Raw genomic sequence first — 22580 nt, 5'->3', positions numbered from 1 at the left:
GGCCGCGCTCCCCGCGGCTGCCCCGCGCCGGCGGGGCCGAGCGGCGCCGGTGCCAGCGCCGAACGGGGGGCAGCGAGCCCGCTCCTGCCGGCTGCCCGCCCCGGAGTTTGTTTTGGAGTAGCGGAGTGTCGTCCAAGTGCTTGTGATCCGAACGTGCTCCCTCGCGGAAATCCTACTCTGATTGTCAAGTGGGAAGATGAGAAGTGTATATTTTAGAAGGAGAGCGTACTCGTTCCTGTGTTCCGTGTCATAGCTCCGTGGGGAACGGGAGAAGCCGTGTGTCAATATGGCCAGCACCCGGTGCTGGTGGGGCTGTCTGTCCATCTCCTCTGAGATACGGGAAGACTTGTGCCCGGAAAGCATCTGTTCACTTCGTACGGTGTATCTCGTTTCTGCAAGGAGCCAAGGCTCGTGGTTTGGCCTTCAACCAAACTTTGGCAACAATTTATTTCTATAGAAACAGCCCTTTCCAAAGAAATAGGCAGTTTCTCCTTGAAATGTCATTGGTGTTGCTCATGCCATTCCTATCTTGGACATCCCAAGGAGATCTCTGCGCGCTTTCAAGGTGACTTCTGTGGGTTTTTATTTACAAATGATGTCCCGTGGCTGCCTCTGGGCTTTGGGAGCCTTTCCCAGGGCTGAGTAGGGCTTGGCTGGTGTATGGAGCTCTGCTCGTGTCCTGGGCACATCCCAAGTGAGGTTGTGTGTGCTGAGCCTTGCCGTGGTGGCCCAGGCTCTGCTGTCCAGGTGGGCAGCACCCCAGACTGCCCAGGGCCGCCGAGCCCCCGTCTTGGATGGATTCACACACGGGTGGGAACGGGAGGCACAGCCACCCCTGCTCCCCCTGTGAGCACAGCCTGCCTCGTCCTGTCCACGTGCTGCTGGGCCACTGGCTCTTTGTCCAGTGCATCCTGCAGCCCTCTGTGGGGCAGGCACAGGGAATGGCGTGGCTGTGGACGAGCTTCCCAGGTGGAATTGCACTTTAAGAAGGAAAGTTCTCTTGTAAGGATGGCTTTTTTCCTTTTTTTAGAGTATTCTGATTAATTTCATGTTACTTCTGCATGGTCACCAGTCTTAGAGGTGGTGTAGGGTATAAATATATTTCAGGTTAGTTCTGTGCCAAGAGGTTTTTCTCTGTGTGGACCTCAGATAACGTGGTAACGTCCTCCCCAATGTTCTTCCCATCTGTGATGCCCAAAGAGGAGGCAGGGAGGTGTTAGTGGTCCCTGTCCCTACCCACCCATGGATGTCAGTGATGTTCTGAGTCATCTTCTCATCAGGTGACAGAAGATCTGCTTCTTTTTTTTTTTTTATTTCCTTCCTTTTTCAGCCAAAAATGTTTCCTCATGGAAGCCCAGCCCAGTATTCCTGGGATGCTGGGCTAATCCTCTCAGCACTTGGAGGGAGTTTGTTTTCAGGCTGCAGGGCTGAGTAGAAGCTTGGGAGAAGAGCAAGTGAGATAGGAGATGAGCAGAGCTGGGGATTTGAATAAATGGACCATGTGCAGGTGATGGAAAGATGCTGTCAGCAGAGAGTTCTGGGGCATTTGTCCTGCCTGCTGCTGCCTCAGTGCACGGAGTGGGGCTGGGCTGCTGTTCTGTGGCCACTGAAGGGCCTGGGGACACTTCTGTCCTGAGACCATCCCTTGTAGAGCATGCTGAGGAAGTGGCCAAAGAAGGACTCGCAGGTCGTTGGCTAAACCACGGGCAGGGAAGTGATTAATCCAGTGATGAACCAATTCCTTGATCGTACCTCAACTGAAAAGAAAAAAGTCCAGATAAATGGGACCTGAAGCTGCAAGTGAGCTTGAACCAGCTGGAGCCTGGAAGGGCTTTTGTCTGCCTGGTGCCACAGGCTGCTGGGAAGGGTCTGCTACAGCCAGCTCTGCTCGTGGGGGCCAGCAGCTGGTGGTGGGGCCAGCCTGCCCTGCCTGGGCAGCACCAGCCCCTCTGGGTTGGGAATGGCCCTGTGGCAGGGCGTGCTGTCCCATGGGTGGGAGCCTGTCCCCAGGCCCCGTGTTTGTGGGGGAAAATTTCAGCGGTGCTTCCGAGGCGTGTTGTGTTCAAGCAGTTGTGCGCCAGTGCCAGGAGAAAACTGGGACAGTTGCACTTCTGGGTGCTGTCTCAGCGCATTGGTGTGGATGCTTGTCAGCTGGAAAAGCTGGATAACTGTTCCTGGTGTCCTTTGGAGATGGGGAAGGGGACCCCCAAGCTGGGTTCTGAGTTGCCTGCCCAGTGCTGTCCTGCTACCTGATTGACCGTGGTGTTCGGCTCCTCACAGCCCAGGTAACCCAGCAGTCAGCTCCAAACGGAAATGCAGGAAGAAATTTATGTTTACTGTCAGCAAATAACCACGCTTGGCTCCTTCAGGGAGTCCAGGGCTCTTGGGCCTTACATTTGTGTTGTGCGTGGACTTACGTGATGCCCAAGGTAGCTCCTTGTTTCTGTCCTTCACCAAGGTTTCCTCCTGGAGAACTGAAACCTTCTTGTGGCCTCAAGTTTGCGCAGGGCGATCCAGTGTAAACAGCCAGTGCCACCTCCTTCCCAGCTCTCACATCCAATTCCCGTCTGGGCTCCCCACACACCACCCTGCCAGCTCCATCCCTGGGCTCCCACCTTGCAGGGTGAGGTGCCAGGAGCCAGCCGTGGCACAGGCACAGCAGGCTCTCCTCGACCTCCGGCTGCTGCCGGCGCTCGCTGGCTCCCGGTGACCGTGCGGGTCTGTCTCATGGTGGCCATTGTGTGCAGGATGAGGTGGCCAATTGTTCTGCAGCCACGGGCACGGCGGGGCTGCGGTGGCTGGAGGCTCCAGGAGCTGCCCTCGTGTCCACACTGGCAGAGAGGCCCTGCGGGCAGCAGGTACGCGGGGTGCTCCTCGGGTGGGGAGGTTGCTTGTGCTCTGTCCTGGGACCAGCAGGGCACGGGGCTGCAGGGCAGGCTGGGCTTTCACTGCAACAAGTCACACTGGCCTCATCTTGGAGAAAACAGAGCTTGGCACCAGGCAAACGGTTTTGGCCTGTTACGGAGGTCAGGGGCCATCTTGACAGGTTATTTTGTAGGGCTTGTTCTTGGCACTGAGGCTCTTGCCCTCCTGGGACAGCTGCCCTCTGTGCCTGTTGCCTTCCCCAGATGGGATGTGGAGAAATGGGCTCGCCAGAGTCACTCTGTCCATGCCCAGAGCCCAGTGTTGGAGCAGGGATGATGTGGGCACAAAGAGTGTGCTGACTTGGAGGTGGAACACCTCGAGATGTTGTTTCTGTTTCATCCTATCCTCTGCTTCTGAATTCATCCCTGGGATGTGGGGTCATCCCTGCGTGTCCTGTTTTCACATGGTGGTGGCTCATACAGCTTTTCTACAAGTGTCTGGCTTTATTCTCTTTGAACAGGGCCTAGGAAATTAAGGAAATTTCCTCCTGCAGCTGAAAGCAATAATGCTTTTGCAAGCTGCAAGTCATTTCATCTTGATACCTCTAACTGCAACAGTGGGAACTTCTCTGACCTTGGACTTGGTCCTGGTGTAGAGGGTGGCTGCTGCATGGCTGGGGGGGCTGGCAGGGGCCTTCCCTGGTGCTCAGATAGTAGCTCTTGGCTTTTCCTTTGTTGTCTCGATGGATGTTGGAGCCTCTTTATTTAATTTTATTTTTTTTTTTTAATTTTGATTTCTCCAGGAGTCATACTTGGTTGGATCTGATGCAGGAAAATAATGTGGAGAATTTAAATTATTGGGTGAAAGATTGTTACCTTTGAGAGAGAGAGCTGTAATTCAGTCTGCCTTTACTTCCTCCAAACTTATCAGGAATTGCTCCCAACTGGTCATACAGGGCATGAAGTAGCACCACCAGCCCTGAATTACATTTATGGTGCAAGAACTTGATTTTGATAGGCAGGAGTGCTTTGAAGCGCTGTTCTGTCAGGCTGTGTGTGGGTGACCAGCAGAGCAGTGCTGTGGGGACCAACAGCTCGTTTGTCACTTTTGGGACAACATTGTATCACCAAAGGTGGCTGATCCAGCGTGGCCGTTTAACACATCACCCTGGCAGATCTCAGCAGAGGAGTTCTGGGGGTGGAAAATGGCAAAACGTTTTGCTACTGCCAGCTTGTCCCAGCTGGAGAGACTGTGGCTGAGCTGCCCACGGTGGTAAGGGACAGAGGAAGAGTGGCCAAGGTGGGGGGATGGCACTGTGGGGCTGGGGGGTCCCTGCAGGGCAGCTGTGTGGGGAGAGGGCTGCTGCTGCTTCACTTGTGAGCCCTGCTGTGGGAAGTGGGCAGGAGGAGCCTGGGCAGGGTCCTGAGCCAGGGGCTGCGCTCACTGGGGACCCCGGGGAGCCACCATGGCTCGGGCAGGGGCTGGCTGCAGGTGTCCTCTGCGTTTGCTGCAGCATGCTGGGTGCCTGGGAGCTGTCTGAGCAGGGACAGAGGGTGAAGGTGCAGCTTGGAACAATGACATGAGGTTTGTGCTGCCGTAGCCCTGGCTTTCATCTCCAGGTCTTCCCCGGCAGCAGGAGCAGTGTGGTACCTTGCTGTGGAGCACGGCAGCACTGCCCTCCCTCACCCTCCTCTGCCCAAAAGATGTGCCAAGCAGCATTTCACAACCTGAGGAGAGAGCAGCCTGGTTCCACAGCGTATCCCACAGAGGATATTGCAGTCATTGGATCTGACAGTGACTGGGGGTAGTAAGCAATCCTCAAGTGCTCCTTGATACAAGAACTCGAGCTTGGGATCTCCTGTGCTCTGAGCAGGAGACTGGTGGCAGCTGTGAGAAATCGTTGCTTTGGCAGCACCACGTTCTTCCAGCAAAGAGGCTCCTACAAGGCAGGGCTGGGGTGGGGAGCAGCCCTGTTCCCCCCAGCTGCTCCTGTGCCAGTGCCCCCAGGATGCTGGTGCTGCAGTGTTGGTTGGAGACCACCTCTTGCTCAAGGCTAACAAATTACAAGCTATCTTTGAGGGCAGATGAATTACTGGGTTTTCTTTGCCTGTGAGCACCTGTGCTGTTTGTCAGGCACATCTGGTTTGGGTTATTTTGCTGGTGGCTCTCTGGGTGTTGCAACTGCAGAGTACGTGAAGAGTTCAGGTTTCATCCATGTGTCTCTGAAAGCCTGGCTTGTGGAAGCTGATTGGCAGACACAAAAGCTTCCAGGTAGAGGTTCATTCCAGCCAATTGAGTGCTTCAAAACCTCGATAATCTGTAGCAGAGCAGACCTTAAAGCAAAACTGCCCATGCTGTCAGCCCAGGAGACAATGGTCTTCATGGCTTTGGGAGGCCATGGAAGGCCAGGGCTTCAGCAGGCACTCAGCTGCTTCAGGTGGTGCTGGTTCTGGTGGAGATAAGGGCTCTGACACTGCTGCTTTATTTCCTGAGCTGATCCTCTGCCTCTCTTCCAGGTGGACTCATTAACTGCATTAACTCAGGCAGCATCTGCTCTGCAGGGTACCATGAACCCCCCTGGGGACCAGACGGAGATGAGCGGCGTGAGGAGCTCTGTGTTTGCACTTGATCCCATTTGAATGCTGTTACAATTGGTGCATTTAAATGTCCAAGCACGTGGAGTCTTTAAATACTTAATCTTACCTGAAATTTCTGGGGAACCTCACGAGGGGGGCAGCAGTGGTGGTGGCACGGCTGCTGTGCTCTGCAGGGCCCTGTGGCAGCACTGAGGGCTCTGGAAGGGGAGCTGCTCTGCAGCTGTACAGAGCAAGAAAAGCCTTCCCTGAAGAGCTTTATTTTTGAAACATCATTGTCACAACACAATGTGTGTATTTACTTTGACAAAACCTTTGCTGGGTTATTTTAGTAAAGTTTATTTCCATACAGGCTTTTTCTTCTCTGTTGCATTCAGACTCTTCTGGCTGTGGTTTTGGCTGGCAGCGTTTTGAACATGGATGCTTTAGGGTGGTTAATGTGTATTTGAAGCTTTTCTAGCACTAGCTCTAAATACCACTGGGATTAGTCCTGTTTGAAGAGACTGGGGGGAACATGAATAGTGGACTGTGCTGTTGAAATGCAAGATAAGCCCGAATCAGAAATTTTTGAGAGATGTTGGTGGGTGTGGTTTCTTGGGGAATGTGAAATAGATAACGTTAAAACCACCAGGGCTTTCAGCATTACCCTGGAGCTGCTCCTATTTTGAAAGGAAAGGTGGATTGGGAAGCTGAGGGTGATGTCAGTGCCCGGCAGGAGGAGAGCCCCTGGCCATCCTCATCTGCTGCTTGGAAGGGTCCCAGGGGTGGCAGTGGGCAGCACGTGTACCCTCATCCCGGTGGGAAGTGTCCTTGTGGGATGCTGCATATGGCATCCTGTGATGGGCAGGGCCACGGGTCCTTTTCTCGTTGCAAAAGGAATTTCCTGGTGCTTGCTGCTCTTGCTCAAGTGAAGGAGGGACCTGGGGGGAGGTGGTGTGCTCGGGGGATCCACGGTGCTTTGTGGTGCCTGTGGGTGTTTTTGATAAAGGCACAGGCTTCAGTGCCCCTTATGTGACACTTGGCTTTCTCAAGGCACATAAACGTGTCTGCAGGGGTGTGAGAAGCTTGCTTTGAGCTCCTGCCTCCCTCCTGGCTGCCCGGGGGAGGTGATGGGTCACTGCTTGCTTGCTGGGGCTTTAGCTGGAAGCGTGTGGTGATGTTGTGTGTGACTTCCTAAAGGTCATTTTCCTAGCTTTTTGTTTGAGGTGCAAAACCAACGGGTTCTGCCCTTTGTGAGCCTGCAGTTGTATGTGGCATCCGTGGGCTGGCACAAACCTCTCTAGAGCCCTTGCCCTGAGCTGGGCTGTCCTCCTGGGGCCCCTCTGGAGGTGCTGTTTGGGAGCTGGCCAGCCCCCTTCAGCACAGGGCACCAAGCTGGGCTGTCCTGCCTGTCCCCCAGCTCTCGTGGCAGGGAAGGGGCTGCTTCCAGGGGATGTGAGTTCAGATAGGACCTTGGATTTTTCCTGTGGTTTGTGCCTCAGTCTCCCTTGCTTGGTGGGAGCCTCTGCTGGTTTTCCTGCTGGTTTTCCTGCTGGTTTTCCTGCTGGTTTTCCTGCTCCAATGGGCAGGCCCATGCCCGTGTGATGGTTGGGCTGTGTGTGGGACAGCTCCTATGAAGCTGTTCTCCCTCCCCGTGCCTTTCTACCCTGAAAGGTAAAGGTTGGGAACTGGTTCTCTATGGAGGATGCCACTGCACACATGATGGAAGAAAGGAAATACAGGCAAAACACCCACTGCACTGCTGAGGGCTGGGCTGTGGTGTGAGCACTTCCACCAGTGCTCGTTTGTGTGTCTGGAGAATTTTATGGCAAAATAATTGATTGGCTTTATTGAATGTTATTGCCCTACAAATTATCAAAGGAGACTCGTGGAGCCTGGTGCTGTGTTAGCCACCTCCCTTGCTTGGAGGGACTGGGGCCCGGGCTGGGCCGGGAGCTGAGCCGTGCTCGTTCCTGTTCCTGCCAGGAGGCTCCTGAGTGGGCTCGGGGATTTCCCTGCACTGACAGCACAGCTCAGAGCACCTTGGGGTGACTGTGACAGGGAATGCACACTCTTGGTTGGTGGGGTCTCCCCACAGCAGCAGGTTGGGAGCAAGGATTTTGGGTGGGAAGTGGAGAAGATGGCTACGTGAATGCTAATGTTTATAAATTACCTCAAAAAAAGCCTGTACGAAGCAGCTGGAATAGGAGAGGAAAGCAAACCCTGCAGTGCACCAGGCAGCCAAGTGCAAACAGATATTTTTTCCCTCGCTACCTGGCAGGAAGGGAAGGCATTTCAGTGCCTGCCTTGCCCTCTGCACGGGGCTGGCAGAGGCTGCGGGCTGACCCGGCTGCTCCGGCCGGGCAGGGCTGGGATGCACGGGGAACCTGTGGGGACTCGGCAGGCGATGCACAGAGCACAGGTAAATAAAACTCAGCTGCTGGAAGGGCTGGCAGGAGCACGGCCGTGCCGGGGCTCTCGGTGGGCTCTGCACCGGGCTGCGGCCGCAGAACCCCGAGTGCCGAGCTCCTGCCGGCAAACACGGGCTTCCCTCGGAGCTGGGGCACAGGGGGGCACGGGGTGGCCCCCACTCCCGCAGGAATGTCAAATGCTTCCACACATGCAGCTCGCTCTTATTCTGCAGTCATTTTTTTTTTTCCCCCCTCAGTGTTTTTCCAACTCATGTCTTGCTGCCAGAGTCCATATTAATAATGCATGACTTTTTTTTTTTTTTATGGTGCTTCCTTCCCAGCGTCCCTTTCAGCTGCTGAGTCAGAGAAGATTGTTATAGCAGCAACCTCTGAAGCAGTGAAATGCCCCTGCAGTGCTCAACTGCTGTCATTTATCATCCCAGCTCCTCTGCGGGCAGCCTGCTCCCTTGCCCGGCCCGGGGGGGAGGATCCCCCTGCCAAAAACCTGATTCCTGTTACACCAGCTGCTGGCTGGCGAGCAGAGCTCTGCTCAGCCTTCCTGGCTGCTGTTTGGTGGGAGCAGATATTGCCTCTGTTGGCTGCTTTTTGTTGTTGTTTGAAATCCTGTGAAGTTTTTTCCTATCTGCCTGAAACTGTGTTTTGGGATTTTGCCCAAGACTTTTCTTTTTTCTTTTTTTCCCCTCATTATTTTTTAAATTTTCTTCCTCCTCCCTGCGCTTCCCTCAGGATCTATGCCTGGACTTTTTGGGGTAATTGGGATGACAGAAGCCATATAATGTGTTAATGGGGTTAAATTAACTTAAAATCTCTCCAGTAGCTGTTGAAACGTGCCTGGCTGCTGCAGGAAGCATTGGAGCTGCTAATGCAGCATGGAACAGAGATCTGCAGGGTCCTGCCTGCAGGCTGTGACCAGCCCCCAGGGGTCACCTGCATTCAGGTCCAAAACCTGGAGGGAAACAGGGAATTGCTCTTCTGAAGGCTTAAGTGCCACCTCCACTGTAGTCTCGGGAGCAGATCTCTGCTGTGCCAGTACAATTTTGGGTGGGAGTGGCTGCTGGGGCACTCACTGGTGGGGCCTGGGGCACAGCCTCAGTGCTGGGAGCAGCATCCTCATGGTGTTCCCCTGCTCGGTGCTCTGCCTCTGAAGGACTCACCTGTAAATATTATCCCAGAGCCACGCAGGAGAGGAATGGGGCTCTCCTGGGGAGGAGAGTTTCCTTTTGCCAGACTTCCCAAGCTGCCCCTTCCCCGTGTCCTGCTGTTGGGGATGGTACCAGCATGTGTGCACCCAGTGCTGTCTGCTCGGGGAGTGCAGGCAGTGGGGCTGCCTTGCCCTGCTCCCTGGGCTGCAGGAGCTGGCCAGAGCAGTCAGAGGTGTGGGTGTGAGGCTGATGTCCTGGCTGCACAGCTGCATCTCACCTGGGCCAGGCTCCTGTCGTTGCCCTTGTGGTGTGTTCCCCCTCAGCACCATCCTGTTCTGCTGAGGCTCTACAGTGCTGGCCTACTGATTCATTCCTCCCGAGGAAGGAAAAACTGCTGTGGTGCGAAATTCCCCCAAAGCTGTAGCACATCCTCCTTCCCTGCTGCAGCCTGGCTCCCTGCTCAGGATCAGTGATTTCTCTTTTCCCATTTTTTTTATTTTTAAGGGTTTTGCTGGCTGTTGGGTGCCCAGTGCCCTGGGACACCCTCCCTGTAGGTGCCAGCTGGGAGGGTGCAAGCACCTTCCGTGGGCGCTTTCTGCGTGCTGCAGGGGAGGCTTGGCAGAAGGATCCCACGAACTGGAGTCCACAGGGGCTTGCTGGAGCAGCCTTGCTGTGGTCACCAGCTGCCCCAGTGCTGCTGCCTGCCCAGGACGTGCCCTGAGGGACACCGTGACACTGCCCCAGCCCCGCTTGCCCCGCGGTGACACACAATGCCACCCACAACTGGTGAGACGAGCAACTTGCTTCTCGGCTAACAAGATTTAGCTGGATTATGCTATGTATTTAATCAAGGGCTAAGCTGATTGCCTTATTTGGAATGGATCAAAGCCCTTGGAAAGCCAGCCTGGAGACCAGCTCCTGAGTGGGAACATGCCTCAGCCGTGTGCCCGTGTGGCGAGCCGTGCTTTCGAAGAAGCTGGAGGTTCAGCAGGCAGGTTTGACAGCAGCAGTGACCAAATGCAAAACCAGATTGGAGAAGTCTGAGGTGATGGGGAGGGAGGTGTGTGAGAATGTTGTTAGTCATTGACCATCATGGAGCATTTAGGGGAAAAGGCTTCCTTTTCTAGCTTTCAGGTTAAAACCATATTTCCAGATTCATGAAGCTTCGTGCTGACAGCCAAGTGAGATGCTCTGCTGTTTGTCAGTCAGGCATCCACCTTCTAGAAAAGCAGCTGTGACTCTTGTGAGCTTGTGTGGCTCTGCACGGGAGACCAGACTCCCTATTTCTCACACAGGGAGCCCCACATCTCCCTGCAGTGGCTCTCAGCAGCGTTGGAGCCCACAAGGGCCTCTTCTCCCTTGTCCTGGCCCCCAGTGCAGCGTTGCCCTGGGACCTGCAGGGCTTTGGCAGCAGAGGAGCTGGTGCTGGTTTTGGAGGAGCCAGGCAGAGCCAAGCAGAGGGCGTTCCTTGCTGCTGCCAGCCCAGAGGCACTCTCTCCTGCTGTGGCCCTGGCTGTGCAGAGGGAGCCCACGGTTCAGAGCTGGCCCTATAGGCAGGTGATAAAAGTTTAAAATTGCTTTCCAGTTAAGAGCTGTTGTGCTTGTCAGGTCTGCCTGGAGTGGCAGGGCCAGCACGCTGTCTGCGGTGTGTGGTGTCCCTTTCCTGCAGGGCTGGGGTTTTTGCCACGAGAGGGGTGCTGGTGCTCTGGGGTGCCCTGTGTCTGTGAGCATGGTCTGCTCTGCTTCACCTGCGGGCAGTGAGATGGTCCAGCTGAGCAAGATGTTGAAAATGCTTTGGTTATTCAAATCACCTTCTCTTTTTCTGAAAAGGGGAAGTTTGTTCTAGGAACCAAGCTCTGTCTTGCTGCCATTTGATGCAAGTATGGCAAGCATAGGTCACAGCTCTCCTGCTCTGTGAATGTGACTGTGGGCACTGCCTGTAGAACTGAAAATACCCCAACCCAAAGGCTTGGCTGGAGGGGTATGGGCAGCTTCTTCTTTGGGGTGAATCAGGCAGCAGCAGATGCTCCCCACAGCATCACTGCTCCTTCCTGTTGCATAAAGCAGCTCTGGGACTTTGCAAACATCTCTCCCCTCTGCCTCTCAGACCTCCTTGTTTCTGCCTCCTTGCCTGCTGCAGGAATAACCCTGGGGCAGTGCAGGGACATGCTCTGTCACATCCTGCCTGTGCTGTGGGCCCCTTGTCCTGGCTGCCCCATCTCTCCTGGGTGTGGCCTGAGCCCTGGTGTGGGGCTGGCAGAGCATCTTGTATTGACAGCCAGGTGTAAAACGTCCCATGCTCAATTATTGCCAATCAAACCTGCAAATAAGGTGCTCCTCAGTTCTCCTTCTGCCCAGACCCATTATGCATCTTCCTGCCCTGACTCGTGTGTGCAGTTACAGGAGAGGATTGGTCGAGCATCCCTTTGTGTTTCGAGGGCCTGGGCAGGTTTGTCAGTGTGCAGTCTCCCCTTCAGCCTGGCTTTCGGGTGTGTGGGGCTGTACCCCACGGTCTGACAGTCCCTAGGCTGCAGCAGCAGGGTCCCTGCTGGTACCTGGCTCTGTGCATCGGGCTGGCAAGGGCCGTGGGGCAGGAGCAGATGGAGGGAGCTGTGCAGGAAGGGGGCGGGGGCTGCCCGGCTTCAGGGTGCTCTAGGTTAACCCTGCTTTCACCTAATTAAAACAGGGAAAACACCTGCCAGCACAGCAATGGTCGGGTTGCTGCTGGGGGCAGAGCAGGGCTCAGGGCAGCTGCTGCTGACACTGACCCTTTTCCCACACTGACCCTTTTCCCACACTGACCCTTTTCCCACACTGCCTTCCCCTCTGCATGTGGGGTGCCCACCCCCGGCTGGGGAGGGGTCACAGATCCCCAGACATCCCGGGATGCTGCCAGAGAGCAGAAGGCCACGCGGGGGAGGATGGCCTTTAGCTGTAATGGCCTGGGGAAGCAAACACAACCTGCACAAACTGGGTGACTTCAGTGGGTAAATGGGTGTAACCTAAAATCTGCTTATCCAGAGTGGAGGGCATGCTGGTGCCTTGGCAGGGAGGAGGAGGAAGGTGGGCTGCTGCAGTGCTGAGCCTCAGCCATGCCCAGTGAGCTGGCGGTGCCGAGGTGGGCAGGGTCTGTGGGACACCAGCCCAGCTCCTTGCTGAGGCCCCTGGGGCTGCCCTGGCCACGGGAGTCCTGCCCTCTCTGCCTGCCCAGCCCTTCTGGCTGTTCCACCTGGGAGCACTGGCCTCCCATTCCCCATGTGTTTAGTTTTTATGTCTGACTCATGTTTGCAGAGCTCGATTTCTGGCTGCAGACTGGAATTGATTAGTTTATTATTTTCCCCCCTCTGCCCTGTTGCACATATCGGTGGGAGAGTGGTCAGAACCCCTGGCAGACACTCAAGTCTCTTAAGGAAACCTAAGTTGCTGCTGTGTGCAAGGAGCTTAAAGGTGTTCAGTGGGAAGGAGGAAAAGGATGTTTGCTGTTCCCTCATGTGCCCCTGTGTGTGCTCATCCCTTCCCAAGCAATTGCAGAGCCGATGAGTGCTGGTGGCCCGGGGCAGGAGGGTGGCTGCCCACAGAGGGACAGGCAGGATATTTAGTGCCCAGCGCCCCATCTCCACAGCCTGATCACAGACAGCCTCTGCTGCAGTTGCCTCAGCTCGTTTCTGATCCTACAGACCCAGCTGAGCCTGGTGGGCCACGAGCCTCCTGTCCCTCTCAGTCGGTGACCCCTGCTTGCAGCTCGGGGCTGTGGAAGTGCTGATCCCTCGCTGAGCTGGCTGGCTCAATAGCCTTGTGGCTGCTTATCTGGATTAATGTGTAACTTAATGGCAGTGCTGAGGCTGGGCTCTGGTGCGGTGCTGTGGTACAGGGTGGTGCAGATCTGCTCCCTCATTCCCCCTGCCCATGATAAGGGTCAGGGTTTGCCTGCGCCTGGCGCCGCGCGTGCTGCTGGTGAAGGCTGGCCGTGTCTGGAAGGAGGGAAGGGCAGTGCTGGGGACAAGCCACGAGCCTGCCCTGCACAGGGCCTGCTCCTGAAGGGCACAGGCCTGGGGGGTGATGGAATGAAGGGTTTTTTCTTCTCCCCTGTTGATAGCATCCCAAACAGACTCATGGCACTGCGTTTCTGCTGACACATAGGAAGGCGTCACACAGGCTGGGATTTGGTGGGCAGTCTCTTAGGTGTTAAATAAGTTCACAGATAGAGGGATGATTTTTTTCCAGTGAAGTCATTCCCTACACTGATAATGGAATCAGTTAATTTATTTACAGCAGCTGTGTTACCGGTTTGCTTGTTAGGCGGAAGAAAGTCATACAAAAATGTTGTGTATTCCAAGGTTGCATAGCTCACAAGAAAGCTAATAAATGTCTTGGGACATCAGAGTTCTTACAAAATCCCATAGGTAATGGTCTGTGTGTTGGAAGTTCAAAGTTGCACCCTCTCTCTGATAGCTTTTTTGCTACTAATAAAACACAGCAGCTGGAGAGGCCATTCAGTGTTGCCTTTAATTATTGCAGACAAGAGCAACTCTGTAATCTGACTGTGGAGGCAAAGCTGCTGTGGGTCTTAAATGGCACTGCATGGTGAGAGTACCCTTGGCAGGGAGCTCTGAGCTGCTGCCTTTGAAAATCTCGGACAACAATCATCCCACATGATTGAAGAATTCTAGCTTGGAGGATTTTCTAGGAGTTGAAAGGACTGGCAAGCCAGGCAGATGCATAGTGTGGAGGTGGGGCTGTGGCTGTGCTCCTTCCCTGGCTGCTGGCATGGCTGCTTTCCCAGGACCTGGCAATGTGCAGAAAAGAAACCACAGCAGGGACAATCTCGAGGTATTGCTGAGGGACCTCTCCTTGGTGCAAATCGTGCAGTCAGGGCTGAGGCAGCTCGGGATGCTTTATTCCCACATGGCACTGCAGAGATGAGCGTGTGGCTGGGCCTTTTAGCCCCGGTGAGAGTGGAAACAGCAGGTTCCTGTCAGGCCAGAGGCCACAGCTCCTGGAGGTGGCCTTGTCCTGCTGAGCAGGGCAGTCCTGGCGGTGCCCGGGTGTGCCCGGGCACGGTGTCGCACTCTGCCCCTGCCGTGCCCCTCCCTGGTGGCTGCGGAGGTCGGAGGCAGGGACAGGCTGGGCACAGCCCAGCCCTCCACGGGGCTGAGAATCCCTGCCCTGGGTTCCTCCCCGCGCGGGTCCCCTGGGACGCGCTGGGCTGGGAGCAGGGCTTTCCCCGCGCTGGGTTTTCAGACGATGTAAATAGGACATGCTGGACCGTGCTCCAGACATAAATGGCAGCGGGAGATGTGCCGCGGGTCTCGCTGAACGGAGCAGGGAGCGCCCGCTGCCCTGGATGCTGCAGCGCAGCCCCTGCCCCGTGTGAGGATGGGCCAGCAGAGCCCTGCCCTGCCTCGTGTGAGGATGGGCCAGCAGAGCCCCTGACCCGTGTGAGGATGGGCGAGCAGAGCCCCTGACCCGTGTGAGGATGGGTGAGCAGAGCCCTGCCCTGCCCCGTGTGAGGGTGGGCCAGCAGAGCCCCTGCCCCGTGTAAGGATGGGTGAGCAGAGCCCTGCCCTGCCCCGTGTAAGGATGGGCCAGCAGAGCCCCTGACCCGTGTGAGGATGGGCCAGCAGAGCCCCTGCCCCGTGTGAGGATGGGTGAGCAGAACCCACAATCTCGAGGTATTGCTGAGGGACCTCTCCTTGGTGCAAATCGTGCAGTCAGGGCTGAGGCAGCTCGGGATGCTTTATTCCCACATAGCACTGCAGAGATGAGCCTGTGGCTGGGCCTTTTAGCCCCGGTGAGAGTGGAAACAGCAGGTTCCTGTCAGGCCAGAGGCCACAGCTCCTGGAGGTGGCCTTGTCCTGCTGAGCAGGGCAGTCCTGGCGGTGCCCGGGTGTGCCCGGGCACGGTGTCGCACTCTGCCCCTGCCGTGCCCCTCCCTGGTGGCTGCGGAGGTCGGAGGCAGGGACAGGCTGGGCACAGCCCAGCCCTCCACGGGGCTGAGAATCCCTGCCCTGGGTTCCTCCCCGCGCGGGTCCCCTGGGACGCGCTGGGCTGGGAGCAGGGCTTTCCCCGCGCTGGGTTTTCAGACGATGTAAACAGGACATGCTGGACCGTGCTCTGGCCGTAAATGGCAGTGGGAGATGTGCCGCGGGTCTCGCTGAACGGAGCAGGGAGCGCCCGCTGCCCTGGATGCTGCAGCACAGCCCCTGCCCCGTGTGAGGATGGGTGAGCAGAACCCTGCCCTGCCCTGCCCCTGACCCGTGTGAGGATGGGCCAGCAGAGCCTTGCCCTGCCCCGTGTGAGGATGGGTGAGCAGAGCCCTGCCCTGCCCCGTGTGAGGATGGGCCAGCAGAGCCCCTGACCCGTGTGAGGGTGGGCCAGCAGAGCCCTGCCCTGCCCTGCCCCGTGTGAGGATGGGCCAGCAGAGCCCTGCCCTGCCCTGTGCCGCTCCTCGCAGCCCCAGCCCTGTCCCTGTCCCGTTCCTCACAGCCCCAGCCCTGTCCCTGTCCCGTTCCTCACAGCCCCAGCCCTGTCCCTGTCCCTGTGCCGCTCTCGCAGCCCGGGCCAGCCTGCCGTGACCGGCAAAGCGCTGACCTGGAACAGCCTCCCGGACCCCCTTGGAACGGCTCCCTTGCAGCAGGCATGAGGCTGTACATGTGATAACCCTTTTTGTTCAGCCACGCTGAACTTGTAAAACATGCTTGAAAAATCAGGTCTTTGGTTTTTTTGGTGGGGGGGAATAGCCAGAACAATAGAACCTGTTCTCTTTTTCTCCATCAAAGTCAGGGTGTTAAAAGTCCAGACAGTGCAGTTTGCAGCGTGTGAACTGAGTCAGTAGATCCATTATTCTTAAGGGTTTTTTTTAACAGTTTCCAATGGGTATAATCTCCTAATTTTGAAGACTAACAAATCAATGATTTCAAAAATCTGTTTAACTGGTGTCTGATGTATATGGAAATTTTAAATGCAAATCCCACCTGTCTCCTGTTCTCTGCTGTGGTCTGGCTGCATTCTAGATTGCTCCCAGCCGGTGAAGGAAGCCCTGGTGAGCTCCCTATTGACTGCATTTCCTCGGCAGCCCCACTCCACGTTCCCATTTTCCTGCGTGTCCTGTGACTGCCTGTTTGAGCAGGATGCCCAGGCTGGTGGCAGGGCCTGCCTGCAGCGGAGGATTTCCTTTGTCTCCTGCAGCTGTTCCAGTTCCCATGGCCCAGGGGATGAGGAGCTGTCCCGAGCAGCCCATGTCCTTCCCTGCCCTCCCGCTTCAAGGACAGCACTGGGGAGGATCTGCCTGGTGTTTCCTCTCCCTTGCTTGCTCAAGCGTCCACTTAATTCTTATTTATTATTTTTTTTAACCAAAGCTCTCCCTCTGTTTGTTCATCCTGATCCTACACGAGCACTGGGCTCAGGCCCTGGCATTCCTGTCGCCTTCAGAGGGTGTCCAGGAGGCAGGAATTCCCACCCTTTGTCTCCTAATGAAGCGAAGGAACAAACGCCGAGCTGTAAGTGTTTGCAAGTGTGAACGTTTGCTGCGGCAGCAGCAGCCGGTGCTGCCAGCCCCGAGGCCGGGTCGGGGTCGGTGGCAGCGCCTGCTGCGGAGCGGGCGGTGGATGAGCCCTGCCCGCCCGGGAATGCGCTGCCGGCCGAGGCTCTGCTCCTCCGGGGAGCCTTTGTGCTGCTCCTGCTGGAGGGACACTGCCTGGAGAGGGGCTGGAGGGATGGGAGGCAAACAGGACACGCATTCGCGTCTCCTGAATGGCAATTAAAGTGGGAGAGTCTGAACCTCTGGAGGAAGGGTAATGTTTAACTCGGGCAGTGCTTGCTGTGCTCTGTGCTCCAGCCTGCACGTGTCACTGTGCCCTTCCTGAGAGGAGCTGCAGCAGAGACCTGGATTGCTCTTGGGATTTGCGCAGCCCAGTGTGATTTTACAGCCATCCCTGGCATTTCTGCCCCTTGCACAGGTAAACTGGTGCTCCTGGCTTTGCCCTGCTCGGAGCTGGTGCTGCACGTGTTGGCACTGCCCGCTGCCACCTCGCCTGCTGGTGGGGTGCAGAGCTCCTTCCAGGGCTGCTTTGGTGCTGTGGATGTTTTATGAGCTCCCTTGGCCTTCTGGGCTTTCCCCTGTGTGCAGAGCACGTCGTGCTCCTCTTGCTGGGTATCCTGAAGCAGTGCAGTGGCACAAACACCTTAGTGCAGGCAGCCGTGGGAGTGCAAATGGAAGCTGCCACCTTAAATGTGTACATGAAAAAATTTAGAGTCTCTTAGTATAATATGGATTTTCCTCCCCTTGCTGAGGCTTCCCCAGGGTCATTTTTCTGTAAGACAGTTCAGATACAAATTTTCCATATCCAGGTTTTGACTGAGTGTCACTTTAGCCTCCCGTCTTCCTGCTTGCTGTGTGCACGTGCAAGCTGCCAACTTGCCAATTTTGGGAACAAGTGGTTTGTAATTACCAGCTCAGTGCTGCTGCTGCACTGTTAATTCTTAGACCATTTAATGTATCAAATTATTCCTTCCTGTGCTATTTAGAGGCAAAGGGCTAAGTAACAGTGATGGCATTAATATTAAATTCTCTAAAACTAATAGAAACCTCTTATTTAATTGTTCTGGCACTCAGCATGTCTGGGGAATACAGTGCCACTGGAAAGCTAATGGAGACAGAGGTCTCATGGTGTATTAACACTGGGATGCTGCTACTTTTCCTAGTTGGGTTATTTATGAGTTAAGACTATCGTAACTGTCTATCAGTGCCTTAGAGGCTTAGTTTGATTAAACCCCTTTATATTGCTAATGCTAATGGAGCTGGATTGATGCTGGGGATCTGCGGGGAGAGCTTAGCAAAAGGCTTAATGCAGACATGACTCTGCTGGTTTTGCTGTCTCTGGGCCCTGCAGGAGTGTCTGCAGCGGGCAGAACCTCCCAGCCCTGGCAGGGTGACCTGCCACCCACCCTGCGGCCTGCAGGACCCTCACCCCTTCAAGCTGCTGCTGCACCTCCCATGTGAGGTGTCCCTTGAGCTCTGCTGGGCACCTTCTGCCCACTCCAAGCATCTGGTGGAGCGTTCAGCGGGAGTTTCTCTGGTGGTGCGTTGGTTTGTGACTGGGCTGTTGGAAATGGGGGCTCTGAGGGCTGGCAGGGATTGTCCTTGCTGGTATGGGGCTCCAGGTGCTGGCAGGAGAAGGCTGCACGTAGCAGTGAGACCACGATGAACTCCAACAGCCCCGCTGTGCTTCTGCACAGATGCACTAATGAATGGGAAAAATGCTGAATGTGACAGAAAACCCTAAATCTCAAAGCAGCGGAAGGCCGGCTCCTTCCTCAGGAAAGCCTGGCTGCCGTGCTGGGCACTGATACTGCTGCAGGCATGCAGGGCTGATGTGAGCCTCTTGGCCCCTCTTCCTGTCCCCGGCTGCAGTGGCTGTCTGTCTGTCCCAGCTTGGGGCTCCCTGCTGTCCCCTGCAGTGGCTGTCTGTCTGTCCCAGCCCGGGGCTCCCTTCTGTCCCCTGCAGTGGCTGTCTGTCCCAGCCCGGGGCTCCCCGCTGTCCCCTGCAGTGGCTGTCTGTCTGTCCCAGCCCAGGGCTCCCCACTGTCCCCTGCAGTGGCTGTCTGTCTGTCCCAGCTTGGGGCTCCCTGCTGTCCCCTGCAGTGGCTGTCTGTCTGTCCCAGCCCGGGGCTCCCCTCTCTCCCCTGCAGTGGGATGCTCTGGGAAGTGTGTCAGGGTCAGGAGTGGGACGTGTGGGGTCTGTCCCTGTCCTGTGTCAGTGGCTGGCATAGATCACAGTCCGTCCTCTTCCGAATCAGCTCCCAAGCTGCAAATTACCCTGTTGCCTCTTCTAGTATGTATCATCATGATGAAACTAATTTTCCATGGGAGAGTCAGCTGTTTCTTGATTAGAAGTGCTCTGAAAATACTAACAGAGAAATGATTACAGGAAGACTTCAGTGCTTATTTATGTAATTGGACTTTACTTCCCTGGCTGAAGTTGTTGCATCCACTCCTGGCTTGAGTGAGCACTTGCTCTCCCAGTTTGCTCGTGAGCAGAGGGTTAGGGTGCAACATCCCAAGGGGTGCCATGCCCTGGGGTGCAGCCCCGTGCCTCTGTTCCGGCTGGTGACAAGCTGTCATGTTTTCCGTGTGTTTAACTCACAGCAGGGTTGACTTGTCCTTTAATGAACCAACAAGAATGATCCTCAGGCAGTTATTTGGGCAAATGGATTCTTAAATTCTGCTTGTTTTCTGGGTGGGGAGTGAGGGTTTGCTGGAAATGAATAGAAGCAGGGGCAGCTCCCCTCCCACCCTGTCCTTGTCCAGCTGCCCAGTGGCAGCAGCCGGGCTGTTGTCACTCCGTGCATGTGCTCCAAAGTGCCGCATGCTCAGAGGGAAGAAAGGCAGAAGGCCGATGCAATTTTCGAGATCATCCTGTGTGATGAGATTAGCAATATATCACAACAGGGAGAATTGCTTTCTGGCTGAACCGTGGTTCAGGCCAAGCCCACCACAAGCCTGTGTCTGCAGCAGTGGATGCTCAGGGGTGATGGGCATCTGCTCTGGGAAACGCCTCTGGGTACAGGGGCCCTGGGCTCTGTGGGGTCGGCCAGGTCAGGCTTAATAAATTTAAAACACGGCTAGTTTGCTCATCAGAAGGGCAGTAAATGGAGGAGGAGTGAGATTTGAGCTCAGTACAGGGATTCCCAAATGTTGGTGCAGCCCCAGCCCTGGCCACAGCAGCCCCTGGAGCTAATCTAAGCACCGCGTGTGCACAGGGAGTGAAATGTTTACAATAATGTGCTTTAAATCCGATTTTCTGACCTGAAAGAATTGCGTGTTCTGGATAAACACAGTGTTTGTGAAGCTTATCTCCTGCAGTTTGTTTTGGGGGTAGCAGAAGGGGCTCTGGTCCCTGGTCTCGGGGGGCTGTTGATGCTGGGTGTTTGGCGCGCTGATGGCACACCATCCCTGGCCAGGTATCTCCTTCATCATCTGCTTAAAAGGGTTAATATGTGAAAAGGCAACTGCTGCCTGACACAAAGCTGGTGTTGTTCCTGCCCTGCTCCCCTGGGATGGTGGCTGCTGTGACAGTGTGACAGGATTCCCGCTGCAGCTCGCGCAGCCCGGCCTTGGAGCTGTCATGTGGCTGCGGCGAGGCCCCGCTCCGTCTGCGCCGTGCAGGGAACAAACGGCGCTTTCACTGCGCCCGACAGGCCTCCCTCTTCCTCGCATCAACCAGGGATCGCACGCTCGTTTGTCTCTGCTGCTCCTTCATGCTTCACCAAGCCTGGATCTGCTTTACCCAGCAAGTAGAAGCATAATGAAGTAGAAAGTGAAATTACTTGATCAGCGTTAGCGGGCGGTTTTTCACCGCTGGCCCAGCTCCGTGTGGGCTGGAAGGTGCAGAGTGGCTGCTCCTTCCTGCAGCAGCCTGGGCCCGAGAACCCTGCTCTGTGCAGAGGAGAGAAGCTGTGCCTGGCTCTTGAGCAGGCTTTGTGTTTTTGGGAGGGCTGTGCTGGCTGAGGGCGGTGCTGGGGCTGCGTGCCGCCGTCAGTCCGTGCCCGGCTCTGGGGATGCTGTTCCATGGCTTGCTGCTGCCTCCTGGCAGGGCTGGTGCCAGCAGCGGGGTGGGTGCTGTCTCTGGGGCATGGCCTTGGGGTCTGGGTGCCCCGAGCACCAGCCCTTACCGTGGCACAGCCGAGGCAGGGCACTGACTGGAGGAAAACTCGTGTTCCTCCGGGAGAGCTGCAGGGGCAGGTGGGGCTGGGGCTGCCCCCTGCATCCTGCCCCGCGCCCCAGGGCTCTGCCAGCCTGACTCACTGCACTGCTCACTGCTAACCCCACACAGCCCACTCCTGACAAGGGCAGGAGCTCCCATTGTCATAAATCCTGCTGGGCAGCTGCCTGGCAGAGCTGGGGCTGTGCTGGGGATGGCTGCTGGGGCTGCACTGCTGGTGCTGGGAGGTGATGCCATTTCGTGCTGAGCCCTGAGCTGATGACTGTGAACTTACGAAGGTTTTGGGGCTCAGCTGTAAGGCTGTGCGTGCAGAATTTCAGCTACTTCTGTTTCTGGCCTGTGGTGCTGTATCAAAATACCAGCTTTTCCTTGAGCCTTATCCCTGGGCATCTGTTAGGGCAGATTCCCTGTTTCTGAGGAGGAGCAGCACTTGATACCCCTTGCTGTCATTGCAACAGGGGTGCCTTGCTGAGAAACTGCACCAGAGCTCACGTTTCAGCTGTAGCTGCCACCACCTGACCTGGTGGTCACTCTGGTTCCAGAGCTGGCCCAGAGGAGGTGGGTGAGCCAAGAGGGTTTGAGCTTTGTCTGAGCCAGCTCCTGCTCATTGCTGCTGTGACCACTGGCTTAAGGTGCTATCACTGGCCAGACCGCAAAGGGACATGTGTGGGAAGGGAGGGGCTGGAAGTGGCCATGTAAAATTGCATTTCAAGACTTTTAGTTGTGTCCTGGTTTAGGACCAAGCACTTCATGCAGTTGACCCCCTTCTTTCTGAAAATGCAGTGGTTCCCCTTGGCTCAGAGACAGGCTGGGCATGGGCAGGAGCCAGGCAGGGCCTTGGGCTCTGGGCACGACATGGGGCTCCATCCCCCTTTCAAATATTTACTTTACTGTGTGAAAACAAAATACAGTTGGGATTGGGAAATGTGTCAGGGCAGCCTTTCCGGAGCTGCTGGGTGTGTGGGTGCAGGAGGGGGGCAGCCCGTGGGGTGCAGGGGGTGTACCCCGGGTGGGGACCCCGCTCTCCGGTGGCAGTGCCGTATCCAGCCTGTGCTCCCGGTGGCTCCAGCCCTGACTGTGCCTGCCTGGCGCTGGGAGCTGCTGCTTTAGGCTGTGACATGCCTGCTGTACAATGACCTGTCTGGTGTGGGTGTTTCCTGGTGACATTGCATCAGCTACTGCCCTCCTCTGAGCAGGGTCTCTGTTGTTTCCTTGGCCCAGTGCCCTCTTTATCCCTCCTGGAGTGTCTTTTGACCTGGTTTTTTAATTACTAGTGCAGAACAGGCCTTCTAGGTTGCCCCTTCTCGGTATCTTCATGTCAAGAGTTTATTTGTTTTCCACTTCATTCTTAAGCCTCAAACTACACCAAGAGGGCTGTGGCTGGCACAGTGGTGCTGGTGAGGGGTGCTGTGCATGGTGGCTGTCCTGCTGGCCCTGTGGGTGGCTGTCCTGCTGTGGGGACACAGGGCTGTGCTTGCTGCTGTTTGCTTTGGGGCCCGGTCCTGCCAGCTGGGTGTCAGCTTAAACTGAAACCTAATCAGGCTCAGCCTGAGCTGTGCCAGGGCACGGGGTCAGCAGGAGAGGAGAGGGGGAAGAAAGAGGGCTGGGGGGGCTGCCCTGGGGGCCCAGGGCTTGTGCTGCTGCCTGCCTGGGGGTGTGACGTGCTGGGGGCTCGGAGCCTGGATGGGGGATGCTTCTGGGGTGCCTGTTGGGGTGCCTCTGCCAGGCAAGTGCCTGCCCTCAGTGCTGCAGCCTGGAACGGCTGCCCTTCTGCAGGCACACGGCTGGGTTTCCTGTTATAATGATATTTCCTAACTAAACTTCCCTAATTAAGCAGCCAGAGGT

General features: G+C 56.1%; 1 protein-coding gene across 1 annotated transcript in view; it reads left to right on the top strand.

Moving 5' to 3' along the window:
* Positions 1–22580, top strand: part of B4GALT5 (beta-1,4-galactosyltransferase 5) — a 34688-nt gene that overhangs the window by 269 nt on the left and 11839 nt on the right. The window lies entirely within an intron of this gene.

Source organism: Onychostruthus taczanowskii, unplaced genomic scaffold, assembly GCF_017590055.1.
Source record: "Onychostruthus taczanowskii isolate IOZ18803 unplaced genomic scaffold, ASM1759005v1 scaffold57, whole genome shotgun sequence".
NCBI classification, from domain to species: domain Eukaryota; kingdom Metazoa; phylum Chordata; class Aves; order Passeriformes; family Passeridae; genus Onychostruthus; species Onychostruthus taczanowskii.
The sequence above is the reverse complement of the archived record's forward strand: the minus strand, read 5'-3'. Positions and strand labels throughout refer to the sequence as shown.